Genomic DNA, 19,659 nt, shown 5'->3' with positions numbered 1-19,659 from the left:
CCACAGTGCACACACCTTAAACAGACACACACAATTCACACATTAAAGGGTGCACACAACTCAAACAGACATGCCACTCACCACACACGTATCACTCCACCGTGCACACGTTTCACAGACCCACACTACTAACACCACACACACTTTTCAGTGAAGACACCTACCACGGACACAAGACTGACCACACACACTACACAGCAAACACACCACAGAGGGACACAAAACTTGCAACACACACACATTCCACAAGGAACACAGCTCACACAGGCACACCACACTCACCAGACATGCACTCCAAAATTCAGAGAACTCACACAGACACACGGAAGTCACCACACACACTCCATCGTGCACACACCTCAGACCCACACCACTCATGACACACACTCCACGTTGAAGAAACCTCATAGAGACAAACGAATGACCACACACATTACACAGTAAATATATTTCACAGAGACACACAACACTCACCACAAACACATTCCACAGTGCACACACCTCACACAAACACACAGCACTCACCACACACATATTACACAGTGGGCACACCTTACACAGACAGGCAATACTCATGACACCCTCCACAGTGAAGACACCTAACAGAAAAACCACTCACCTCATACCCTATGCAGTGCACTCACCTCAGACGGACGCACACCATGCAACAGACACACTGGAGTCCAGACACCTAGCACAGACACACACCATTTACCACACACACTGCACACTCACACTCCACTGTGCATATATCACACACAAACACACACCACTCATCACATATATACTACACAGTGCACACACTTCACACAGGGACACACCACTTACCACATGCACATGCTAAACAGTGAACACCCCTCACACAGGCACAAACCACTCACTGCACACACACCCCGTAGTGCAGACTCCTCACACAGACACACACCTGTCAACACACACACTCAACACACGTACTCCACAGTGCACACACCTTAAACAGACACACACAAATCACACATTAGAGAGTGCACACAACTCAGACACACCACTCACCACACACGTATCCCTCCACCGTGCACATGCTTCAGAGACACCCACTACAAACAACACACACACTTTTGAATGAAGACACCTCCCACTGACACAAGACTGACCACACACACTACAAAGCAAACACACCACAGAGGAACACAAAACTCGCAACACACATATTTTGCAAGGAATACACCTCACACAGGCACACCACACTCACCAGACATGCACTTCAGAATTCACAGAACTAACACAGACACACGGAAGTCACCACACACACTCTATAGTGCACACGCCTAAAACACACACCACTCACGACACACACACTCCACGTTGAAGAAATCTCAAACAGACAAACGAATAACCACACACATTTCACAGTAAATACATTTCACAGAGACACACAACACTCACCGCAAACACATTCCACAATGCACGCACCTCACACAAACACGCAGTACTCACCACACACATATTATACAGTGTGCCCACCTTACACAGACAGGTAATACTAATGACACACTCCACAGTGAAGACACCTAACAGAAATACCACTCACCTCACACCCTACACAGTGCACTCACCTCAAACGCACCCACACCATGCAACAGAAACACTCCAGAGTCCAGACACCTAGCACAGACACACACCACTTACCACACACACTGCACACTCACACACCACTGTGCATACATTACACACAGACACACACCACTGATCACATGTATACTACACAGTGCACACACAACACACAGGCACACACCACTTACCACATGCACACTCAACAGTGCATACACCTTATGCAGACAGACAACACTCAACACATACATACTGCATAGAGCACACAGCTCACACACACACCACTCAGGACACACACACTTCACATTGAAGAAATCTCAAACTAACACACGACTGACTACACACACTACAAAGTAAATACATTTCACACAGACACAGAACAGTCACCACACACACATTCCACAGTGCAGACATCTCACACAGGCACACCACTCACCACAAACACACATTGCACAGTAAACACTTTTCACAAAAACACACACCACTGAACACACACTCCACAGTGCAAACAATTTACAAAGACACACACCACTGACCACACACAGTCTACAGTGCCCACACCTCACACAGTCCAACACCACTCACAAAAAACACAATCCACACTTCAGACACCAAACACAGACATTTGGCTTACCACACTCACTACCCCACGATCTCACCTTACGCTGACACACACCACCCACTGCTCAGATAATCCAAAGTGCAGACAGTCCACACAGACACACACCACTCACCACAAACACTCTACACACACTGTACTGTGCATCCACCTCACAGAGACATACAACACTTAACACACAAACTTAATATATACTCCACATAGCACAAACCTTACAAAGACACAAGACACAACACACACACTCCACAAGGCACACACTTTACACAGACACACACCACTCAACACACACATTCCCCACAGTGCACATATTTTACACAGAGACACACCATGCACTCTACACACTCCACACACAATCTACAGTTTACATACCTCAGACATACATCATTCACCAACCTCACACATAATCCAGAGTACACAAACCTCACAGGGACACAAAGCACGCACCACACAAACTCCACCAACACACACCACAATGCACACATATCACACAGACCAACACCAATCACGTGACACTATTGTCAATGCAGACACCTCACATTGTCACATACCAGTCACCACACAAACACCAAAAACCCTCAGTGCACACCTTTCACACAGACAAACACCATAAAGCACACAAACTGAAAAGTACACATACCTCACACAAACACACTTTACAACACACACACTACACATGGCACGCACCTCACACAGAACACATCAGAAACTATGCACAGACCCCACAATGCACACACCTCACACAGACACACAGAACTCAACATACACACACACCTCAGTGAACACACCTCAGACACACTACTCATGACACACACACTTTACAGTGAGACACCTCACACAGATACAAGACTGATGACACACACCTCACAGTAAACACACTTCACACAGACACACAACACTCACCACACACATTTTGCAGTGCAGACATCTCACACAGGCACACGACTCACCAGAAACACACACTGAATAGTGCACATACCTTACAAAGGCACATGCCCGAGACCACACACATTCTTCACAGTGCACACATGTTACACAAAGACACAGCATGCACTCCACACACTGCACACAAAATCCATATTGCACATACCTCAGAAATACACCACTCACCACACTCACACACTCTCCAGAGTACACACATTTCACAGAGTCACACAGGAAGCACCACACAAACTTTACAAACACACACGACAATGCACACACATCATCCAGACAAACAGAAATCACCTGACACCTTATCCACAATGCAGACACTTCACACTGTCACACACCAGTCAACAAATATGCTCAACACACTCAGTGCACACAGTTTACACAGGCACACTCAGCACACAAAATCCACATTGCACACATTTCACAGAAACACACACTGTAGAACACGCACACAATACACAGTGCACACACCTCACACAGGCACACACCACTCACCTAAGACACACTCCACAGTGCACACAACTCACATAAACACATAACAGTAAACACACACTCAATACTGCACACACCTCACAAAAACACCACTCATAAGAAACACATTTTACATTGAAGAAACGTTATACAGACACATTACTGACCCCACACTCTACACAGTAATCACATTTTAGACTGATACAGAACACTAACCACACACACATTATGCAGTGCAGACACCTCACACAGGAACACCACACACTGCACAGTGAACACACCTTAAAAAACACAACTGACCACATACACACACTCAGTAGTGCACACATTTTATACACAAACACCACTCAACACGAAAACACTCCACACTGCACACACGTCACAGGGACACACACCAATCAGCACACACACTCCACTGTGCAAACACCTCATGCAGACACACACCACTCATCACACACACTGCACATTCATAAACCTCACACAGACACAAGTCACTCACCACACACACTCTTAACAGTGCACACTCCTCACACACACATCATTCACCCAACACAGATTCCATAGTGCACACACCTCAGAGAAACACACAACTCTTCAGACACTCATACTACACAGTGCACACACCTTATGCAGACATACACCACTTACCATGCATACACTCTCCGCAGTGCACAGATCTCGCACAGACACACACCACGCAAAACACACATTTCATAGTGCCACACAGCACAGACACACACAACTTACCTCACACACTGCACACTCAAACTCAACTCTGCAGACAGTACACACAGACACACACAACTCATCACACACATAGTAAACAGTGAACACCCCTCAAACAGGCACAAACCACTCACTGCACACACACCCCATAGTGCAGAGTCTTCACACAGACACACACCTGTCAACACACACACTCCACACACATACTCCACAGTGCACACATCTTAAACAGACACACACAATTAACACATTATACAGTGCACACAACTTAAACAGACACACACTCACCACACACATATCACTCCACAGTGCACACGTTTCACAGACACACACTATTAACAACACACACACGTTTCAGTGAAGACACCTCCCACGGACACAAGACTGACCACACACACTACACAGCAAACCCTCCACAGAGAAACACAAAACCCGCAACACACACACATTCCGCAAGGGACACTCCACACACAGGCACACCACAGTCACCAGACCTGGCCTCTACAATTCACAGAACTCACACAGACACACGGAAGTCACCACACACACTTCATAGTGCACACGTTTCAAACACACACCAATCACCACACACACACTCCATGTTCAAGGAACCTCATACAGAAAAACGAATGACCATACACATTACACAGTAAATACATTACACAGAGACACACAATTCCCACCACAAATACATTCCACAGTGCACACACCACACGCAAACACACAGCACTCACCACACACATATTACACAGTGGGCACACCTTACACAGACAGGCAATCCTCATGACACACTCCACCGTGAAGACACCTAACACAGAAATACCACTCACCTCACACCCTACACAGTGCACTCATGTCATACGGACCCACACCACGCAACAAACACACTTCAGAGTCCAGACACATAGCACAGACACACACCACTTACCACACACACTGCACACTCACATTCCACTGTGCATACATCACACACAGACACACACCACTTATTACATGTATACCACACAATACACACACGTCACACAGGAACACCCCACTTACCATATGCACACTCCACAGTGCATATACCTTATCCAGACAACACTGAACACACACATACTGCACAGAGAACACACCTCACACACACACCACTCATGACACACACACTTCATATTGAAGAAAACTCATACAAACACACGACTGACCACACACACTACAATGTGAATACATTTCACCCAGACACACAACAGTCACCACACACACATTCCACAATGCAGACACCTCACACAGGCACACCACTCACCACAAACACACATTGCACAGTAAACACTTTTCACAAAAACACACACCACTGACCACCCACACTCCACAGTGCACACAATTTACCGACACACAACACTAACCACACACACACTCCACAGTGCACACACTTCACACAGACAAACAACACTCACAAAAAACAATCCACACATCAGACACCAAACACAGACATTTGGCTTACCACACACATTACTCCACGCACTCACCTCACACTGACACACACCACCTACTGCACCGATAATCCAAAGTGCAGACACTTCATACAGAAACACACCACTCACCACATACACTCTACACACACTCTACTGTGCATTCACCTCACACAGACATACACCACTGAATACACACACTTAACACACACACTCCGCATAGCACATATCTTACAGACACAAGACACAACACACAAACACTGCACTATGACCACACTGCACACAAACACACACCACTCAACTCACACATTCTCCACAGTGCACACATTTTACACAGAGACACACCATGCACTCTACACACTCCACACACAATGTACAATTTACATACCTCAGACATATACCATTCACCAAACTCACCCATACTCCAGAGTACATACACCTCACAGAGACACAAACACACACCACACAAACTATACCAACACACACCACAATGCACACACATCACACAAACACCAATCACGTGACACTATCATCAATGCAGACACCTCACATTGTCACACAACAGACACCACACACACACCACAGACACTCACTGCAAACTTTTCACACAGAAAACCACCATAAAGCACACGAACTCAACAGGGCACAGAGCTCACACAAACACACACTGTACAACTCACACACACTACAGATGGCACACACCTTACACAGACACATATCAGAAACTATGCACAGACTCCACAATGCACACATCTCACACAGACACACAGAACTCAACATACACACACACTCCTCAGTGCACACACCTCAAACAGACACACTACTCATGACTCACACACTTTACAGTGAGACACCTCATACAGATACAAGACTGATGACACACACTTCACAGTAAACACACTTCACACAGACACGCAACACTCCACACACATATTTCTCAGTGTAGACATCTCACACAGGCACACGACTCACCAGAAACACACACTGTATAGTGCACATACCTTACACGGGGACACCACAGAGACCACACACATTCTTCACAGTGCACACACGTTACACAAAGACACAGCATGCACTCCACACACCCCACACACCATCCATATTGCACATACCTCAGACATACACCACTCACCACACTCATCCACTCTCTAGAGTACACACATTTCACGGAGTCACACAGGAAGCACCACACAAAATTTACAAACACACACGACAAGGCACATACATCACACAAACAGCAATCACCTGACACCTTATCCACGATGCAGACAGCTCACATTGTCACACACCAGTCAACCAATATGCTCAACATGCTCAGTGCACAGTTTACACAGGCACAACCACTCAGCACACAAAATCCCCATTGCACACATTTTACAGAAACACACACTGTAGAACATACACAAACTACACAGTGCACACACCTCACATAGGCACACACCACTCACATAAGACACACTCCACAGTGAACACAACTCACATAGACAGATAGCAGTAACCACACACAATCAATAGTGCACACAACTCACACAAACACCACTCACGAGACACACACTTTACATTGCAAAAACGTTATACAGACACATTACTGACCCCACACACAACACAGTAAACACATTTCAGACAGACACAGAACATTAACCACACACATATTATGCAGTGCTGACACCTAACAGAAAAAACCACTTTCCACAAACTCACACTGCACAGTGAACACACCTGAAAAAGAAAAACACAACTAACCACATACACACACTCACTAGTGCACACAGCTTATACACAAACACCACTCAACACAAAAACACTCCACACTGCACACAGGACACAGGGACACACACCAATCAGCACACACACTCCACCGTGCACACAACACATGCAGACACACACCACTCATCACACACACTGCAAATTGCATAAACCTCTCACATACACAAGTCACTCACCACACACACTCTTAACAGTGCACACACCTCACACACACATCATTTACCCCATACAGACTCCATAGTGCACACACCTCACAGAAACACACAATCTTCAGACACTCACACTACACAGTGCACACATCTTATGCAGACATACACAACTTACCACGCAAACACTCTCCACAGTACACCCACCTCACACAGACACACACCATGCAAAACACATACTTCATAGTGCACACACTTAGCACAGACACACACAACTTACCTCACACACTGTACACTCAAACTTCACTCTGCATACCTCACAAACAGACACACACAACTCATCACACACATACTAAACAGTGAACACCCCTCACACAAACACAAACCACTCACTGCACACACAACCCATAGTGCAGAATCCTCACACAGACACACACCTGTCAACACACACACTCAACACACATACTCCACAGTGCACACACCTTAAACAGACACGCACAATTCACACATTAAAGAGTGCACACAACTCAGACACGCCACTCACCACACATATATTACTCCACAGTGCACACGTTTCACAGATACACACTATTAACCACACAGACACATTTCAGGAAAGACACCTCCCACGGACACAAGACTGACCACACACACTACACAGCAAACACACCACACAGAGACACAGAACTCGCAACGCACACATATTCCACAAGGAACACAGCTCACACAGGCACACCACACTCACCAGACATGCACTCCACAATTCACAGACCTCACACAGACACACGGAAGTCACCACACACACTCCATAGTGCTCATGCCTCAGACACACATCACTCACGACACACACACTCCACGTTGTAGAAACCTCATACAGACAAACGAATGACCACACAGAATACACAGTAAATTCATTTCACAGAGACACACATCACTCACCACAAACACATTCCACAGTGCACACACCACACACAAACACACAGCACTCACCACACACATATTACACAGTGCACACACCTTACACAGACAGGCAATACTCATGATACACTCCACAGTGAAGACACCTAACACAGAAATACCACTCACCTCACACCCTAAACAGTGCACTCACCTCACACGGATACACATCACGCAACAGACACACTCCAGAGTCCAGACACCTAGCACAGACACACACCACTTGCCACACACACTGAACACTCACACTCCACTGTGCATACATCACACACAGACACACACCACTCATCACATGTATACTACACAGTGCACACACTTCACACAGGCACACACCACGTATCACATGCACACTCCACAGTGCAGACGCCTTATGCAGACAGACAACACTCAACACACACATACTGCATAGAGTGCACACCTCACACACACACCACTCATAACACACAAACTTCACATTGAAGAAAACTCATAGAAACACACGACTGACCACACACTTTACAATGTAAATACATTTCACACCGACACCCAACAGTCACCACACACATTCCACAGTGCAGACACCTCACACAGGCACACCACTCATCACAAACACACATTTCACAGTAAACACTTTTCACAAAAAAACACACCACTGACAACACACACTCCACAGTGCAAACAATTTACAAAGACACACACCACTGACCACACACACACTCCACAGTGCACACACCTCACACAGACAAACACCACTCACAAAAAACACAATCCATTGTTCAGACACCAAGCACAGACATTTGGCTTACCACAAGCACTACCCCATGCACTCACCTCACGCTGACACACACCACCCACTGCACAGAAATTCCAAAGTGAAGACACTCCACACAGACACACACCACTCACCACACACACTCTACTGTGCATCAAACTCACACATACACCACTAAATACACACACTTAACACACACACTCCACATAGCACAAATTATACACAGACACAAGATACAACACACAGACACTCCACAATGCACACACTTCAAACAGACACACACCACTCAAAACACACATTCTCCACAGTGCACACATTTTCCACAGAGACACACCATGCACTCGACACACTCCACACACAATCTACAGTTTATATATCTCAGACATACACCGTTCAACAAACTAACACATACTGCAGAGTACACACACCTCACAGAGACACAAAGCACGCACCACAAAAACTCCAACAACACACACCACAATGCACACACATCACACAGACAAACACCAATCACCTGGCACTATCGTCAATGCAGACAACACACATTGTCACAGGGCAGTCACCACAAACACACCACAGACACTCAGTGCACACTTTTGACACAGACAAACACCATAAAGCAAACAAACTCAACAGTGCACACACCTCACACAAACACACGCCGTACAACACAGACACACTACACATGGCACACACCTCACACAGACACACATGAGAATCTATGTACAGACTCCACAATGCACACACCTCACACAGACACACAGAACTCAACATACAAACGCCTTAGTGCACACACCTCAGACACACTACTCATGACACACACACTTTACAGTGAGACACCTCACACAGACACAAGACTGATGACACACACTTCACAGTAAACACACTCCACACAGACACACAACACTCACCACAAGCACATGTTGCAGTGCAGATATCTCACACAGGCACATGACTCACCAGAAACACACACTGTATAGTGCACATAAATAACAAAGGCACACGCCAGAGACCACACACATTCTTCACAGTGCACACACATTACACAAAGACACATCATGCACTTCACACGCTGCACACACCATCCATATTGCACATGCCTCAGACATACACCACTCACCACACTCACACACTCTCCAGAGTACATACATGTCACAGTCACCCAGGAAGCACCACACAAACTTTACAAACACACACGACAATGCACACACATCACATAGACAAACAGCAATCACCTGACACCTTATCCACCATGCCGACACCTCACACTGTCACACACCAGTCAGCAAATATGCTCAACACACTCAGTGCACACAGTTTACACAGGCACACCCACTCGGCACACAAAATCCACATTACACACATTTCACAGAAACACACACTGTAGAATACACAAACACTACACAGTGCACACACCTCACACAGGCACACACTACTCACCTAAGACACACTCCACAGTGCACACATCTCACATAGACACATAGCAGTAACTAAACACACTCAATAGTGCACAAACTTCACACAAACACCACTCAGGAGACACACTTTACATTGAAGAAAAGTTATACAGACACATTACTGACCCCACACACTACACAGTAAACACATTTCAGACAGACAAACAACACTAACCGCATACACATTATGCAGTGCAGACACCTCACACAGAAACACCTCTTACTACAAACACACACTGAACAGTAAACACACCTAAAAAAGAAAATTACAACTGAAAACATACACACACTCACTAGTGCACACACATTATACACAAACACCACTTAACACAAAAACACTCCACATTGCACACACATCACAGGGACACACCCCAATCAGCACACACACTCCACAGTGCACATACCTCATGCCAACACACACCACTCATCACACACACTGCAAAGTGCAAAAACTTCACAGAGACACAAGTCACTCACCACACACACTCTTAACAGTGCACACACCTCACATACACATCATTGACCCCACACAGACTCCATAGTTCACACACCTTAGAGAAACACACACAATTCTTCATACACTGATACTACACAGTGCACCCACCTTATGCAGACATACACCACTTACCACACATACACTCTCCACAATGCACCCACCTCACACAGAAACACACCACACAAAACACACATTTCATTGTGCACACACCCAGCACAGACACACACAACTTACCTCACACAATGCACACTCAAACTCCACTCTGCATACATCACACACAGAAACACACAACTCATCACACACATACTAAACTGTGAACACCCCTCACACAGGCACAGATCACTCACTGCACACAAACCCCATAGGGCAGACTACCCACACAGACACACACCTGTCAACAAACACACTCCACACACATACTCCACAGTGCACACACCTTAAACAGACACACACAAGTCACACATAAAAAGTGCACACAACACAGACATGCCACTCAAAACACACATATCACTCCACCGTGCAAACGTTTCACAGACACACACTACTAACAACACACACACATTTCAGTGAAGACACCTCCCTCAAACAAAAGACTGACCACACACACTACACAGCAAACACACCACAGAGGGACACAAAACTCGCAACACACATTCAACAAGAAACACACTTCACATAGGCACACCACACTCACCAGACATGCACTCCACAATTCACAGAACTCACACAGACACACGGAAGTCACCACACACACTCCATAGTGCACACGCCTCAGACACACACCACTCACGACACACACACTCCACGTTGAAGGAACCTCATACAGACAAACGAATGACACCACACATTACACAGTAAATACATTTCACAGAAACACACAACACTCACCACAAACACATTCCACAGTGCACACACTGCACCCAAACACACACACACACCACACACATATTACACAGTGCGTACACCTTACACAGACAGGTAATACTCATGACACACTCCACAGTGAAGACACCTAACAGAGAAATACCACTCACCTCACACCCTACACCGTGCACTCACCTCACACGGACCCACACCATGCAACAGACACACTCCAGAGTGCAGACACTTAGCACAGACACACACCAATTACCACGCACACTGCACACTCACACTCCACTGTGCATACATCACAGAAAGACACACACCACTCATCACATGTATACTACACAGTGCACACACTTCACACAGGCACACACCACTTACCATATGCACACTCCACAGTGCAGACACCTTATGCAGACGGGCAACACTCAACACACACATATTGCATAGAGCACACACCTCACACACACACCACTCATGACACACACACTGCACATTAAAGAAAACTCATACAAACACACGACTGACCACACACACTACAATGTAAATACATTTCACACAGACACACAACAGCCACCACACACACATTCCACAGTGCAGACACTTCACACCACTCACCACAAACACACATTGCACAGTAAACACTTTTCACAATAACACACACCACAGACCAAACACACTTCACAGTGCACACAATTTACAAAGACACACACCACTGACCACACACACACTCCACAGTGCACAAACCTCACACAGACAAACACCACTCACAAAAAACACAATCCACACTTCAGACACCAAACACAGACATTTGGCTGACCACACACACACTACCCAACGCACTCACCTAACACTGACAAACACCACCCACTGCACAAATAATTCAAAGTGCAGACACTCCACAAAGACACACACCACTCACCACACTCACTCACTCTCCAGAGTGCACACATTTCACAGAGTCACACAGGAAGCACCACACAAACTTTACAAACACACACGACAATGCACACACATCACGCAGACAAACAGCAATCACTTGACACCTTATCCACAATGCAGACACCTCTCACTGTCACAAACCAGTCAACAAATATGCTCAGCACACTCAGTGCACACAGTTTACACAGACACAACCACTCAGCACACAAAATCCATATCGCAAACATTTCACAGAAACACACACTGTAGAACACACACACATTAGATAGTGCACACACCTCACACAGGCACACAACACTCACCTAAGACACACTACACAGTGCACACAACTCACATAGACACATAGCAGTAACCACACACACTCAATAGTGCACACACTTCACACAAACATCACTCACGAGACACACACTTTACATTAAAGAAACGTTATACAGACACATTACTGACCCCACACAATACACAGTAAACACATTTCAGACAGACACAGAACACTAACCACACACACATTATGCAGCGCAGACACCTCACAGAGGAACACCGCTTACCACAAACACACACTGCACAGTGAACACATCTGAAAAAGAAAAACACAACTGACCACATACACACACTCACTAGTGCACACACCTTATGCACAAACACCACTAAACACAAAACACTCCACACTGCACACAAGTCACCAAGACACAGAGAAATCAGCACACAGACTCCACTGTATACACACCTCATGCAGACACACACCACTCATCACACACACTGCAAAGTGCAAAAACCTCACACAGACACAAGTCACTCACCACACACACTCTTAACACTGCACACACTTCACACACACATCATTCACCCCACACAGACTCCATAGTGCACACACCTCACAGAAACACACACAAATCTTCAGACACTCATACTACATAGTGCACACACCTTAGGGTGACATACACCACTTACCACGCACACACTCTCCACAGTGCAGAAACCTCACACAAAAACACACCACGCAAAACACACACTCTATAGTGCACACACCCAGCACAGACACACACAACTTACCTCACACACTGCACACTCAAACTCCACTCAGCATACATCACACACAGACACACACCACTCATCACACACATACTAAACAGTAAACAACCCTCACACAGGCACAATCACTGTACACACACCCCATAGTGGAGACTACTCACACAGATACACACCAGTCAACACACACACCCCACACACATACTCCACAGTGCCCACACCTTAAACAGACACACACAATTCACACATTAAAGAGTGCACACAACTCAACAGACACGCCAATTACCACACCCATGTCACTCCACAGTGCACAAGTTTCACAGACACACACTACTAACACACACACTTTTCAGTGAAGACAACTCCCACGGACACAAGACTGACAACACACACTACACAGCAAACACACCACAGAAGGGCACAAAACTCACAACACACAAATTCCACAAGGAACACACCTCACACAGGCAAACCACACTCACTAGACATTCACTCCACAATTCACAGAACTCACACAGACACACGGAAGTCACCACACACAATCCATAGTGCACACGCCTCTGACGCATACCACTCACGACACACACACTCCACGTTCAAGAAACCTCATACAGACAAACGAATGACCACACACATTACACAGTAAATACATTTCACAGGGACACACAACACTCATTGAAAACACATTCCACAGTGCGCACACCTCACACAATCACACAGCACTCACCACACACATGTAACACAGTGCACACACCTTACACAGACAGGCAATACTCATGACACCCTCCACAGTGAAGACACCTTACAGAAAAATACCACTCACCTCACACCCTACACAGTGCACTCACCTCACACGGACCCAAACCACACAACAGACACACTCCAGAGTGCAGACACCTAGCACAAACACACACCATTTACCACACACTCTGCACACTCACACTCCACTGTGCATATATCACACACGGACACACCATTTATCACAAGTATACTGCACAGTGCACACACTTGACACAGGCACACATCACTTATCACATGCACACTCCACAGTGCAGACACCTTAGGCTGACAGACAACACTCAACACACACGTACTGCATAGAGCACACACCTCACACACATACCACTCATGACACACACACTTCACATTGAAGAAAACTCATACTAACACAACTGACCACACACACTAAAATGTAAATACATTTTACACAGACACAACAGTCACCACACACACATTCAACAGTGCAGACTCCTCACACAGGCACACCACTCACCACAAACACACATTGTATAGTAAACACTTTTTCCAAAAACACACATCACAGACCACACACACTCCACAGTGCACACAATATACAAAGAAACACACCACTGACAACACACACCCTCCACAGTGCACACACCTCACACAGACAAACACCACTCACAAAAAAAAAATCCACTGCTCAGACACCAAACACAGATATTTGGCTTACCACACACATTACCCCACGCACTCACCTCACACTGACACACACCACCCACTGCACAGATAATCCAAAGTGCAGACGCTCCACACAGAAACACACCACTCACCACACACACTCTACACACACTCTACTGTGCATCCACCTCACACAGACATACACCACTTAATACACACACTTAACACACACATTCCACATAGCACAAACCTTGCACAGACAAAAGACACAAAACACTACACTCCACAATGCACACACTTCACACAGACCCACACCACTCAACACACACATTCTCCACAGTGCACACATTTTACACAGAGACACACCATGCACTCTCCACACTCCACACGCAATTTACAGTTTACAAACCTCAGACATACACCATTCAACAAACTCACACATACTCCTGAGTACACACACCTCACAAAGACACAAAGCATGCACCACACAAACTCCACCAACACACACCACAATGCACACACATCACACAGGCAAACACCAATCACGTGACACTATCGTCAATGCAGACACCTCACATTGTCACACAAAAGACACCACACACACACCACAGACACTCACTGCACACTTTTCACACAGACAAACACCATAAAGCACACGAACTCAACAGTGCACACACCTCACACAAACACACACTGTACAACACACACACTACACATGGCACACACCTCAGACACATATCAGAAACTATGCACAGACTCCACAATGCACACACCTCACACAGACACACCGAACTTAACATACACACACACTCCTCAGTGCACACACCTCAAACACACTACTCATGACACACACACTTTACAGTGAGACACCTCACACAGATACAAGACTGATGACACACTTCACAGTAAACACACTTTACACAGACACACAACATTCACCACACACACATTTTGCAGTGCAGACATCTCACACAGGCACAGGACTCACCAGAAACACACACTGTATAGTGCACATAGCTAACAAAGGCACATGCCAGAGACCACACACATTCTTCACAGTGCACACACGTTACACAAAGACACATCATGCACTCCACACACTGCACACACAATCCATATTGCACATATCTCAGACATACACCACTCACCACACTCACACACTCTCCAGAGTACACACATTTCACAGAGTCACATAGGAAGCACCACACAAGCTTTACAAACACAAACGACAATGCACACATATCACGCAGACAAACAGCAATCACCTGACACCTTATCCACAATGCAGACACCTCACACAGTCACACACCAGTCAACAAATATGCTTAAAACACTCAGTGCTCACAGTTGACACAAGCACAACCACTCAGCACACAAAATGCACATTGCACATATTTCACAGAAACACACACTGTAGAACACACACACTGCACAGTGGACACTCTTCACACAGGCACAACCACTGACCTAAGACACACTCCACAGTGCACAGAACTCACATAAACACATAGCAGTATCCACACACATTCAATAGTGCACACACCTCACACAAACACCACTCACGAGACACACACTTTACATTGAAGAAACGTTATACAGACACATTACTGACCCCACACACTACACAGTAAACACATTTCAGACAGACACAGAACACTAACCACACACACATGCAGTGCAAACAACTCACACAGAAACACCACTCACCACTAACACACATTGCACAGTAAACACTTTTCACAAAAACACACACCACTGACCACACACACTCAACAGTGCACACAATTTACAAAGACACACACCACTGACCACACACACACTCCACAGTGTACACACCTCACACAGACCAACACCACTCACAAAAAACACAATCCACACTTCAGACGCCAAACACAGACATTTGGATTACAACACACACTACTCCACGCACTCACGACACACTGACACACACCTCCTACTGCACAGATAATCCAAAGTGCAGACAGTCCACACAGACACACACCACTCACCACACACACTCTACACACACGGACATACACCACTTAATACACACACCTAACACACACAATCTACATAGCACAAACCTTACACAGACACAAGAAACAACACACACACACTCCACAATGCACACGCTTCACACAGGCACACACCACTCAACGCACACAGTCTTCACAGTGCACACATTTTACACAGAGACACACCATGCACTCTACACACTCTACACACAATCTACAGTTTACATACCTTGGACATACACCATTTACCAAACTCACACATACCACAGAGTACCCACACCTCACAGAGACACAAAGCACGCAACACACAAACTCCACCAACACACACCACAATGCACAGACATCACAGACAAACACCAATCACATGACACTATCGTCAATGCAGGTGTGTGCACTATTGAGGGTGTGTGGTTACTGCTATGTGTCTATGTGAGTTGTGTGCACTGTGGAGTGTGTCTTAGGTGAGTGGTGTGTGCCTGTGTGAGGTGTGTGCAATGTGGAGTGTGTGTGGTTACTGCTGTGTGTCTGTGTAAAACGTATTTACATTGTAGTGTGTGTGGTCAGTCGTGTTTTTGTATGAATTTTCAATGTGAAGTGTGTGTGTCATGAGTGGTGTGTGTGTGAGGTGTGTGCTCTATGCAGTATGTGTGTGTTGAGTGTTGTCTGTCTGTATAAAATGTCTTCACTGTGGAGTGTGCATGTGGTAAGTGGTGTGTGCCTGTGTGAAATGTGTGCACTGTGTAGTATACATGTGATGAGTGGTTTGTGTCTGTGTGTGATGTATGCACATTGGAGTGTGAGTGTACAGTGTGTGTGGTAAGTGGTGTGTGTCTGTGCTAGGTGTCTGGACTCTGGAGTGTGACTGTTGCGTGGTGTGGGTCCGTGTGAGGTGAGTACACTGTGTAGGGTGTGAGGTGATTGGTATTTCTGTGTTAGGTGTCTTCACTGTAGTTTGTGTCACGAGTATATCTTGTCTGTGTAAGGTGTGCACACTGTGTAATATGTGCGTGGTGAGTGCTGTGTGTTTGTGTGAGGTGTGTGCACTGTGGAATGTGTTTGTTGTGAGTTTTCTGTTTATCTGTGAAATGTATTTACTGTGTAATATGTGTGGTCATTCGTTTTTCTGTATGAGGTTCCTTCAACGTGGAGTGTGTGTGTCGTGAGTGGTGTGCGTCTTAGGCGTGTGCATGATGGAGTGCGTGTGGTGACTTCCGTGTGTCTGTGTGAGTTCTGTGAATTGTGGAGTGCATGTCTAGTGAGTGTGGTGTGCCTGTGTGAGGTGTGTTCCTTGTGGAATGTGTGTGTGTTGCGAGTTTTGTGTCTCTGTGTGTTGTGTTTGCTGTGTAGTGTGTGTGGTCAGTCTTGTGTCCGTGGGAGTTGTCTTCACTGAAAAGTGTGTGTGTTGTTAGTAGTGTGTGTCTGTGAAACTTGTGCACTCTGGAGTTATATGGGTGTGGTGATTGGTGTGTCTGTTGAGTTGTGTGCACTCGTTAATGTGTGAATTGTGTGTGACTGTTTAAGGTGTGTGCACTGTGGAGTATGTGTGTGGAGTGTCTGTATTGACAGGTGTGTGTCTGTGTGAGGATTCTGCACTATGAGGTGTGTGTGAAGTGAGTGGTTTGTACCTGTGTGAGGGGTGTTCACTGTTTAGTATGTTTGTGATGAGTTGTGTGTGTCTGTGTGTGATGTATGGAGAGTGGAGTTTGAGTGTGCAGTTTGTGAGGTAAGTTGTGCGTGTCTTTGCTGGGTGTGTGCACTATGAAGTGTGTGTTTTGCGTGGTGTGTGTCTGTTTGAGGTGTGTGCACAGTGGAGAGTGTGTGCGTGGTAAGTGGTGTATGTCTGCATAAGGTGTGTGCACTGTGTAGTATGAGTGTCTGAAGATTTGGGTGTGTTTCTGTGAGGTGTGTGCACTATGGAGTCTGTGTGGGGTAAATGATGTGTGTGTGAGGTGTGTGCACTGTTAAGAGTGTGTGTGGAGAGTGACTTGTGTCTGTGTGAGGTTTTTGCACTTTGCAGTGTGTGTGATGAGTG

This window comes from Callithrix jacchus, chromosome 21, assembly GCF_049354715.1.
Source record: "Callithrix jacchus isolate 240 chromosome 21, calJac240_pri, whole genome shotgun sequence".
Lineage (NCBI taxonomy): Eukaryota > Metazoa > Chordata > Mammalia > Primates > Cebidae > Callithrix > Callithrix jacchus.
Note: the sequence above shows the minus strand (reverse complement) of the source record.